We start from the raw sequence: 12,505 nt of genomic DNA, 5'->3' as shown, positions 1-12,505 counted from the left end.
AACACAATGTGTGGCATAGATACTGCGGATACAGGGGGAAAATATGAAATTGTCAACAAAAATTAAGCAATCTTTTACGTAATATATTATTACCGGTACATTTAAATGGAAAGAAAAACTGAGTAGTTTCCTTGGGTAAACTAACAAACGATGTAGTTTAGATGCATACAAAGGAAAGCCAATACTTAAACAAGATGCTTAAATTTACTTTGCATTTAAAATCGAATGATATATTTTTTTGAAAATAGCTGGGCGCGATGATTTCGAGAAATTCTAAAAACATGTCAACAAATGTAAAAAATAAATGTCATAAAAAAACCATTTAGGGGAAATTGGCAAAAAATGAAGTTACTTTCTACAGAATACTCTTAAACATTAAACTATTAAGGAAGCATTGAGGTACATATACATATATCCCCACAAAGTTAAAGTATTCTGTGAGGTTCAGTTAACCACAAGTTGATAGGTTTTTTAACAAGCTGTTTTTTTATTATCTTGTGCGCTAGATATATAAACGGATTAGTTTGTTTGTTACCCGCGAGAACATCTTTTTTGTTCAAAAATCTGTTTTTTGTTGAATGGCCCATGCTACCCGACACTTTTCTTAACATCTCTAATTGTAATTCCAATAAGTCCCTTTTCTGCTTTGTGGTATTTCTGTTAGAAATCTTTTACTTTTTTTGCCATTTACACCAAACAAATGATCAAATAAAGATTTTATGCAGTTATATATTATTTCAAAACAAAACTAAAGCTTTATACAACTTTTGGCTTAAATGACTCATACTAGATGCAATTCCCTTCTCGAGATTCCATTGAACGAGGATTTTGTAAGCTACGTCTTCCACGGATGAATTACATGCTCTTAGCAACTGAAAGACTAAACAAATTCCCCGGTCATGTTTGACATTTTATTCATAAGGATCCGTCTTGATTGTTCACTACTATATAGTTCACAATGAGCAGTTTCAGCTTACTGCTGTTGGATTTGGGTAACGAACACGATGTTCATAACGTGTTATGATTGTCAACATTACCGATTCACATATGCAATATTTATTTACACACATAATACGGACAGATACAACTTAAACACTTGGCGTCTCAGGTAACACTGCGCATGGGTTCAGAGATACTGTTTTTCCAGCGATATTCTTGGCGATGGAAGCCCATAGAGCTTGTGTCCCCACACGGCTCCTCAAAGGTATGGAGTGCTGAAGCTGTGTTGCGGTTTGGTGCAGGTCGTCTCTGGAGATGCTCGTAATCGCCTAGATGCCTTGGTCGGCGCAGCAGTCTGCCTGTTCGTGACACCGGTACTGGCCGAGTAGGTGGTACTGGAGGTGCTATTGTTGGGTCGTCCGCCGGTGGCTGTACGTGATCCTGTGGTGGGGATGTAGGCTGATCCTGTATCTGGTTTTTCGTGTTGTGGTCTGGTGCTGACACATGTAGGATGCTGTCCCTGAATAGCGTAGATAACATGCAGCTGTATCGACTGACTGTGATATCGGTGTAGAGTGATACAATAATCGTGACATCATGCTGTTGCCGACCTGTCGGTTTTTATACATTACAGATACCACGATTGTCGTGGCCTGTGGCATGTGATATCTTCTGGAAGGTAGTGTTTGACATAGACTGTGATTGAAAGTAGGGGGGCTTCAGGTGCCACCCCACATTCCATTGTTGCCATATGTATCCAAGATGGCGGCAATGACGCCATACAAGATGGCGGCGCATAGACTTAGTAACAGCGCATGACATCATCCAAGATGGCGGATTTTGGTGGGATGTTTGAATTTTGGTGGGAAGATAGGGCAACTGGATTACCTCCACTAACCTAATCCTCCAGAAAAAAATTTAAATTCCAGCAGGATAATGCGTCACACCACGAAAATGGCGGGAAAATAGACCAACTGGGCTACGTTCACTAACCTAACACCCAACCCCCTAGAAAATGGCGGCAAGTTCAAATTCCAGCACGATAATGGCGGGAAAACCGGACTTGTCTTTATTATTATTATTATTTAAACAATATCATGCAGGTGTGTTTGCCACGAGATCCGGACTCCCACTGGCTTAGTTCATAATCTCGTCAGCAGAGGGTGCCACCCTTATATCAGATCATCACACAACTACTGTTATTCAAGATGGCTGCACTCAGTGTATCCACCATCATGAGGTCCAGAGTCTATTTCATATCACTGACACCAGAAAGCGCAACTGTGACGTCAGATCATGACACAAGTACCGTTATTCGAGATGGCTGCACCCAATGTATTCACCACGTGGTGTAAGATTGTACACTTGGCCTACCTCCACTAACCTAACCCCCTCCCCAATAAAAATCCCGCGAAGTTCAAATTCCAACATGATAATGCGGCACACCTACGATAATGGCGGGAAAAACTGACTTGTCTTAATTATTTAACCAATTTCAAGTAGATGTGTTCTCCACTGGGTCTGGACTCCAACTGGCTTAGTTCATATTAGTGCCACCAGAGGGCACTCTCCTGACATCAGATCATGACGCAAGTACCGTTATTCAAGATGGCTGCACCCGATGTATCCACTACGAGCTCCAGAGCTCAAGTGGCTTAGTTCATATCGTGACCACCAGAGGACGCTACCGTGACGCAGCGTGATGACACAAGATCTGCTCTCTCTCACACTCACGCACGCATTATAACAAGACACGTGCCTAGCCACCGGCCTGCGGGCGTCCGACCGCTTACGTCACACACCCTCCGCACCACCTCCATACATACGCAAGACATAGTCTTCTGTAAATATGCTAACACCCACATTGGGCATCTAAACTATCAATTACCTAAGCACTTAATTGCATTTCAGTTTTAATCATATTAAATAATTCAATTTACAATTTCATATACGTGTGAAAAGGTGTTCACTATACTTTCAACTACCTAGTTTCAATTACTTTTCAAGGACCAGACCGCCACCTCTTCCTAGAAACCGTTGCCGAGTTTGAATTCTGGCAGCAAAGAAAAGTCACATCTGCTTTCGCTATCGACCTAAGAAAATTGGGGGAAAGAAAGGACACTTGTACTAACCTCATCTACCCGACTGCTACTTCCTCCTAGGATACGGCGCCAAGTGTGAAATCTGGCAGTAAACAAAGCTCACTTCCGTTTTCGCTACCAACATAAGAAAATTGCAGCAAACGAAGCCCACCACCACCACTAACCTACGTCGCCAGACCGCCACCTCTCCCTAGGGGCGGCCGGTAAATGGACTCAGCCCGCACTAGGCTGATGGAGAGAGGAAGAAGTGTACTTTATTTATTTGGGTGCATTTTATTTAGGGATGGAGTATATGTATCACAAAACAAACGCACTGACATGCCCCACAGCATACAGACCTGCAAACCACTCCTTCAAAACTCATTTATAAGACTCTACACACACGCTTGCTAATTGTAAACCGTCAAAAACAACCCATTGCACAACCTACAGACATGCGAACCACTCATAAATAGTGCAATACATTTACGTCTAGATAGCCAAACAACTCCTAAATTGTCAAAATAATAATCCATCTAAAACACTCTCCCTGCTAATCATCGACTGTCGAAATCATACACCAGTCTTTATTTAAACAATTAGAGGCAGCACCACCACCGAGTGTATTCACCACTGAGTCCATAGCCCAACTGACTTAGTTCATATCGATGCCATTAGAGGACGCTGTAATGACGCATGTACTGTAATCCAAGATGGCGCCACCTAGTGGGTTCACGACAAGCTCCAGACCACGGTTCAATCCCGCGTCCGGCCATCCTGATTTAGGTTTTCCGTGATTTCCCTAAATCGCTCCAGGCCAATGCTGGGATGGTTCCTTTCAAAGGGCACGGCCGACTTCCTTCCCCATCCTTCCCTAATCCGATGAGACCGATGACCTCGCTGTTTGGTCTCTTCCCCCAAAACAACCAACCAACCCAACTGGCTTAGTACATTTCGTCGCCGTCAGCGGACGCCACCGTGACACCAGCTGATGACACAAGTAAAAGTATCCATAATGGTGGCAAACAGCATGTTCTCCATGAGGTCTAGTACTCAGTACCACCAGCAGAGGACGCTGTCGTCCGTTTCCTGTTGTAAACCAAGATGGTGAGGGAAAACGACTCAGCCTGCTCTGGGCTGCTGGGGAGAGTAAGAAATAGGCATGCATTATATTTATCACATTATCACAAAACACCCACCCAGATGTGCGTGGGGTCGTGCTGCACAGCCCACCGACGCGCAAACAACTCCTAATTCCAGTACACAATAGCAAACTGCTCCTGAATAATGCAGTATACATATCTGCAAACACGCTCAGTACCCGTAAACTGTCCAAATAACGCATAGAACAGACTAAGGGCCGCTCGCAAAACAATGCAACAGAGGCGTGCAGCACCCTCCACCACCCCCTGTCCGCCGCGAAGTCACACGCCTGCCACCTGTCAAACCGCGCACAGATCCCTGCTCGGCTTCCGCAAACATGAGGTGGCGACAGCCGCATTCATACTTCTCGCCCTTGAAATTCCTATCCAAATACGTGTTCACCTAGACATTTATGATGACGCGACAGAAGCTGGTCCGCGCGTGCCACAACCCTCTCGAAGTGAGGCGGCCGCAGCTGGGGTCCCGCGCGCTCCTTCATGGTCCCTGAGCCAGCGTTGCCAAACACCGGTGAAAGTTGTATTCCAAGCAGGGCTCACGCCAGTGTCATATGCCTGGAATCCCCAGGTGCTGCTTGTCTCTGCCATTGAAGACATAATAGCACAGGGTGTGTTGAGACACACACACCTTTAACCATACTTAACTACACAGCGTGGCTCTCGCCTCGCCGCAAAACGTCTGCTAGACTACTCGCCATCTAAAACGTTCTCAACGCTATTCTTACGTCACATGACACTGTAAAAAAATAACACACAATTCAACCTCTCTGAAATTGTATAATGTCCGAGAAATAGTTAACGCTCGCTTTCTATATGTCTCAGGTTGTGTGCACGGAAATTTTTCCCATAAAAGAACCTGTTTACGAAAATAACATCGAATCCACTCTTCCCAACGCTCCTAACGTGGTACCCTTCCAGCTATCAACATACGCAAACGTTCCCTCCTATATCCCACCACAATCAGTCGAGCATTCTGATTCGCTCTTATCGTATTTACCCGCCAAATTAGTGATGCAGCCGGTATCGAAGCATGATCCACTTTTTCTTTCCGAGGCTTTCTGTGCTTATTTTGCACAGATCGCTAAATTGCACTGACAGTTAAACACGCAAAATTGCCTACTCATTATCAAATACATACCAGATTCACAAGAACGTTGGAAGAGAGGAAGACAATTACCAGTGTAACTAAAATTAAATATTACCATTACTGCTACATTGTGACACCGGACAATGTACAATTAATATCTCCTCTTGACGGCTGGACATCAGTATCTGTAGCGCATATAATTTTCCACATAAAAAAATCGCTCACCGTTATCCGTGTACTCAATCTATACGTCCCTCACGATAGGACACGCAGTCATCCTCACTAGTCATCCCATAACATAAACAATAATAACTTTACAATGCAATATATACACACTTTAACAGTGTTAGCCACACTAACTTTAAAATACAATATATGCACATTCTACACAAACAGCGCACTTATCTTTTATATCTGTACAGCACCCAAAAAATTTATCATATGTCCACACTTACACTGCCTATATGTCACGATGCTCCAACAGTCCTAGGGATGCACTGTCATCCTGTTCTTTCTTTCTACAAACGCTACACTCAACAGTAATAAACTATTTTACACTAATCACCATTTTGCACTGACAACTAAACATAGCAATGTTGTCAACAGGTCATCAAATACGTACCAGTCTCACAGGAATATTGGAACGTCAAACCGATCTCCAACCTGGGAATATATCACCGAGTACCGCCTCGATCTAGTAAACATGCAATTCATATCCCTCACTATATCAAATCATCCCCTTTACATCAGCGAACCGAAGTCACTCTCAGAACTGATGTGCAAGGAGAGGGGCGTTTCCCCGCTGCACAAACGCGTTACGCTTGCTCGCATTTCTACAGACATCTCCAGACTCGTCGATTACAAGAACACCCATATTTTCGCTATAATATTATACCATTTTAGCTGTACTTCTCGATATTAAGCACCTGGCAGCATCCTACCAATCACTCACGCAACATAATTCTGAACATATAGACTGGGAATTATTTCTTTACAAAAACGAAACTTTAGCTAAAAGTGGAACCTGCTCTAGACAGCTCAATAACTAGAAACAAACAGACAGTCCAACCTCGTGATAAAATCGGTGAATTTTGAAAGTCATTTGGCTAAGGAACGCGGTATGTGAGCGGTATTTGCAACTCCCTCACACCGCTAGATATTTATGCAGTATGTGTAACGTATTCTGTCTAGATACCATGTCAGAGGCTGTGTTATATACCCACTCACTAAAGATGATGACTGATTGACAAGGATCACAAACAGTAGTAAATTGTATGCTTATTGAGGTCGTAAGAAATGTATACTAGCTTTTCACACCTCTAGTGTTACGCTATCCGCTAGAAATTATGTCTATGATTTGGAATCAGGCCATCCCATTTAGCCACATACATGCGCTGGATCACAGCCACAAGTGAATCATATCTCTGGCGCTCTCATATCTCGCAACGAGAGTCACCTTTCTCGAACCTAAATGTTACAGTAAAAATCCAACATGGTCTTAGTCAGTCCCTACACATCTTGCAACTGCTTCCATTTCTACAGGTTTGCGCATGTGATCATGCCAAAGTCGGAACTGAGCAGAAGTCGGACAAAGCCATATCCACCACCTTCTGCAGCCCGACTAGAAACAGAGCGAATTGAGTTACTGCGACAGGATCGCGTTTTGACCATTCGGCGGAAATGCGCGCATTTTGGTGCATTCCCAAACTACATACAAATATTACAGATCCACGTGCATTCAAATCTATAAGCCCAATATGCTATCGTAGTTATTCTCTACCCCCCAGCAGACAAAAATTAACAACTATAGTAGCTCAAATAACTTCATCCGATATAGAGCTCACATAGACGCCATTACTCGCGCGATGACGCCAAGCTGCGTTGGGGGTCCAGCGCAGAGAGAGAGAGAGATTTCGCAATGCTTCCCAGAATAGCACAGCGTGCAGCCCTCCAGACATTCCTGACGGCATACTTCGTCCCTCACTCAATGTACCTGCTACTGCTCCTTGTGTGGAACGAACCTATTAAATACACACGTATTGATACACTACAGAGGGTAGTTTAAAGTTTCATCACCTCTACTCTAGGAGAATGATCTTATCCCACGTACTATACTGTAAATCGCAAGAAACGCCCCCTGTGGCCCTGTTTAGTTGTTTGAAACACTGTTTTCTAACGCACTTTGTACACTGCCAAACATTTCGTTTTTCTGCCGCGACTTCGAGGTTTATGTCAGAATCTAAACTGGTATTAAGACGCTCTGATCCACGACCTCTCACAGAAAACTAGACATCACACTATGTAAATCATTTTCTTATGGTGGATAGCATAACACTGAATGATTTTTAAATAAAACACACTTACAACATAAGGAAACTAGAAGAGTTTGACAGCGTTGTGGAGAGTTTCCAAACTACCACCCGAAAGTCATTCATGATCTCTACATTTAAATTCATATGTCACCGTGACGGAACAGATGATGGCTCGGCGTTCCATTTCGAGTTATTGATAATTTTGCACTCATGTACGCGATCTCTGTTTAGCTGCTAGCAACCCTCAGAAGTTGTCACCCATACACAAAACTTCTTCCCCAACTCAAACAAGCTATGTCACTCAATCAATATTTGGTAACCAATGCGCAAGTGTGATGGAAAAGACACCGTCGGTGTACTGTAATATTAACCAACAGACTTGATAGTGTGAAGAATTTTACACTGACTTCAGCACCAGTCAATGACGTGACAGCATGTTTCCCCAACTTCAGTATCATAGCCAAACCATTCCCTCTCCACGGTGCGAGTATCATTGCGAAAATCGATAGATGACTGAGCAGTACGTCCGTTAACTTTTAATTCTCGAACACATAAATGATCAAAATATACGAGACAGCGCTCTACATATTTCTATCACCTCGAGCATAGTGTTTAATTTACGATCTATCTCTCAGCATATGGGAGTCACAGAGCATTCTACCCATCTTAGGGTAAAAGACTAACCTCACAGTCATTGACCAACCCACCCTGCAGCACCGTTAGAGAATTAATCTCCAAGTGATCAGAAGAAGAGCGCTACACTCCACGTCTCGTGAATGAATATAGATTTCCAAGTCCCAACCCATCTAAGTGCACGAGATTTCTCGATATGTGACCATGTCGAGGAGCTTAGCATTCCTTATCGATGTATAGTAACAGATTTCAAAGTGCCGTAATGTAATAGCATACAGTTAAGATGAACAAGAAAAGACTTATTTTTATACGCGATGGAGTTTGAGACGAATTGAGTAAGACACATTTTTAGCAAAATCAACGAAGCTATCTCTGGTGTCACCGCCAGACACTACACTTGCTAGGTGGTAGCCTTTAAATCGGCCGCGGTCCGTTAGTATACGTCGGACCCGCGTGTCGCCACTGTCAGTGATTGCAGACCGAGCGCCGCCACACAGCAGGTCTAGAGAGACTTCCTAGCACTCGCCCCAGTTGTACAGCCGACTTTTCTAGCGATGGTTCACTGACAAAATACGCTCTCATTTGCCGAGATTATAGTTAGCATAGCCTACAGCTACGTCATTTGCTACGACCTAGCAAGGCGCCATTATCATTTGCTATTTATCTTGTGATACATGTACCGTCAGACCGATGTTCACCAATTATGGATTAAAGTTAAGTATTCCAGAAGCTACGTACTTTTTTTACTAGACTCAACTCCTTTAACTGTTCCAGACCTCACGCCAGCCTGTGTGAGCTTAAACGCGTGCCTTTCGGCTATCTCATAGTGGCTAGGCTGTCTTGCCAAGTCACAACACTATCAACTCTAAATTATTGTTCTAGAGTCCAGGATCTGTACCTGGAATGTATTGGTAAGATAGAGAACATAAACACACACACTCCTAAGACTACAACGTTTTGCACTTAAAAACGGGCTATAATGTTAGATCGAATACCTTTCCGGCCTATCAGACATGCATCCTTCTCCACAGTTTCCCTACGCTGAACTATCTTATCCAATCGTAAACATTTTCTTTGCATGATACGAGAGCAATATAGCTTTGCGGGGACATACAGTGTCCACTGTTCACATCCGATCATGGTTCAGAAATTATACAATGTCTGCATAAGGCCTACATAAAATGATAGTTAGTAGCGGGGGATGCATCCTACAAGGAATCAGATAAACGCATAGCAGCAGCGTGCGACATGTGAAAATTACAAGTCATTCCGTCACTAACCCTGTAAACAGAGCATTAGTCGAGCAATGCGTACACAGGGATTGCAGCGCATTACAAGCTCTTCCTGCTAAGTTAGTTATGACCTTGAAGTCTCGATTTTACGCCCAAGATGCGACAGTCGCGATCGCATAAATGAAAGCTCCTTTAGTGAAGTGTGTCAAGTTTCTTCACACATGAGATGGAAGTCCTCTGATGACCGACAGGTTTACCATTAACGATCGCAAGTAGACAGTGATTTAAAACACATACAGAACACGTAGCTGTATATAAGTAGAACGCAGGCTGTGTCACGTGACTCATGCATCCGGAATCACTGGTACCTCAATAGACATACAGTATAATGCAGCCTCAATGGCAAAAAAATTACTGCCTCCCTTATTCCCTTCGTTTCAATGTCCACGTTTTATGGGATTCCTCCTGTTGGAGCATACTTGGTCCCATATGCCGTATTCCTGGACTTCAGGAAGGCATTTGATACGGTTCCGCACTTACGTTTAGTGAAAAAAATACGAGCTTACGGAATATCGGACCAGGTTTGTGATTGGATTCAGGATTTCCTAGAAGAAAGAACACAACATGTCATTCTTAACGGTTCAAAATCTGCAGATGTAGAGGTAATTTCGGGAGTACCGCAGGGAAGCGTGATAGGACCTTTATTGTTTACAATATACATAAATGACTTAGTTGACAACATCGGTAGCTCCGTGAGGCTATTTGCAGATGACACGGTTGTCTACAAGAAAGTAGCAACATCAGAAGACTCGTACGTACTCCAGGAGGACCTGCAGAGGATTAATGCATGGTGCGACAGCTGGCAGCTTTCCCTAAACGTAGATAAATGTAATATAATGCGCATACATAGGGGCAGAAATCCATTCCAGTACGATTATGCCATAGGTGGTAAATCATTGGAAGCGGTAACGACCGTAAAATACTTAGGAGTTACTATCCGGAGCGATCTGAAGTGGAATGATCACATAAAACAAATAGTGGGAAAAGCAGGCGCCAGGTTGAGATTCATAGGAAGAATTCTAAGAAAATGTGACTCATCGACGAAAGAAGTAGCTTACAAAACGCTTGTTCGTCCGATTCTTGAGTATTGCTCATCAGTATGGGACCCTTACCAGGTTGGATTAATAGAAGAGATAGACATGATCCAGCGAAAAGCAGCGCGATTCGTCATGGGGACATTTAGTCAGCGCGAGAGCGTTACGGAGATGCTGAACAAGCTCCAGTGGCGGACACTTCAAGAAAGGCGTTACGCAATACGGAGAGGTTTATTATCGAAATTACGAGAGAGCACATTCCGGGAAGAGATGGGCAACATATTACTACCGCCCACATATATCTCGCGTAATGATCACAACGAAAAGATCCGAGAAATTAGAGCAAATACGGAGACTTACAAGCAGTCGTTCTTCCCACGCACAATTCGTGAATGGAACAGGGAAGGGGGGATCAGATAGTGGTACAATAAGTACCCTCCGCCACACACCGTAAGGTGGCTCGCGGAGTATAGATGTAGATGTAGATGTAGATATACAATTTGTTCTACGTGAACCAGAAGATAGCGAAGTACTTGCCCAATTTCACCGCATTAGGCTCTATATTCGGTCAATATATACCTATTCCCTCGTCACTTTTCGCAATTCTATCGATTTGAGATCAGATCTATTTATGCGATCATGACATAACATCTCGTTCTTTGTTCTAAGATTGATTGTAAATGTAGCACAGCTGTCAGCACCTAGCCCAAATGCACTGATCGGGAAGTGTAATATAGCACTGCACTGGACTCACCTCCACATTCGGCGAGCATTTGCTCTGCTTTCTGCATGTCTGTGTACATGTAAGCTTCGTGGAAGGCTCTCAGGACCCGGTCCCATCCGCTGGTGGACTAAACTTCGAACATAGAATACGTGTATGGACTGATTCCAGTGAGTAAATGTTTTTTTTTTGTGATTAGGACTATTTTCATGCAGTTTCAGAGCTACCCTTAAATGTTTCCAGTTTTTGAAACCCTCAGTGGTAGCGAAATTAGCAGCTGATTTTAAGTCAAACAGTCGACAACAAAAGCAAAAAACACTGTCATTTGATTATTATTATTATTATATAGTATTCCGTCTAGTGGGAGGTCTGTGTCTTTGTACGGAGAATTTCTGATGCCATTGTTCGATGTCTTCAGCTTCTTCCTTCAGTCTGCTGTATTCCTTTCCATCTTTCATGTCACACAAAAGTTGAATTCTTCTTCTTCCTCGTCCTGCCGTTCCTTTAATTTTCTCTTCAATGACCTTGTGTATGAGTCTAAGCATGGGTCCAATCCAGTTGGCCTTCACCTGAAGAATTGTGTTCAGAATGTCTCTCTTCTCTCCTACTCTACTCAGTACATCGTTATTCGTCACCCAATCGGTCTACTTGATCTTCCCCATTCTCCTCCAGCACCACATTTCAAAACTTTCAAGGTATTTTTTCCCTTTTTTCTCATGATCCACGTATCTGCTTCGTACAGTGCAATGCTCCAGATGTAGCACTCCACCAGTTTCTTCCTTAACTCCAAGCTTAACTTGCTGCTTAGCAGATTCCTCTTTTTATTGAATGCAGTTTGGGCCATAGCGATTCTTGCTCGAATTTCACTGGTGCATTCGGCATCCTTTGCCACCAAATTTCCCAGGTACTTGAACTGTTTCACATCCTCTGGTTCTCAATTGTCGATGGTTATCCTCAAAGGTTTCTTCCTTTTTGATATCTGCATCACTTTTGATTTTTCGATGTCGATTTCCATGCCGTATTTCCTTCCAGTTTCCACAAACTGGTTGATCACGTGTTGCAGTTGTCTTTGTTTTCACGTGTTGCAGTTGTCTTTGTTTTTTAGCAAACACTATCAGTTCATCTGCATACTTGATGGTATTGATGAGACGTCCTCCTATCCTGAAGTTTCCGCATCCTTTCAAAGCTTCTCTCGCCAGCCATTCCCCACACAGGTTGAAGAGACTGCCAACACCCTTGTCTGGCG

The sequence above is a fragment of the Schistocerca americana genome, chromosome 1 (assembly GCF_021461395.2).
Source record: "Schistocerca americana isolate TAMUIC-IGC-003095 chromosome 1, iqSchAmer2.1, whole genome shotgun sequence".
Lineage (NCBI taxonomy): Eukaryota > Metazoa > Arthropoda > Insecta > Orthoptera > Acrididae > Schistocerca > Schistocerca americana.
This window is presented reverse-complemented; position numbering follows the sequence as displayed.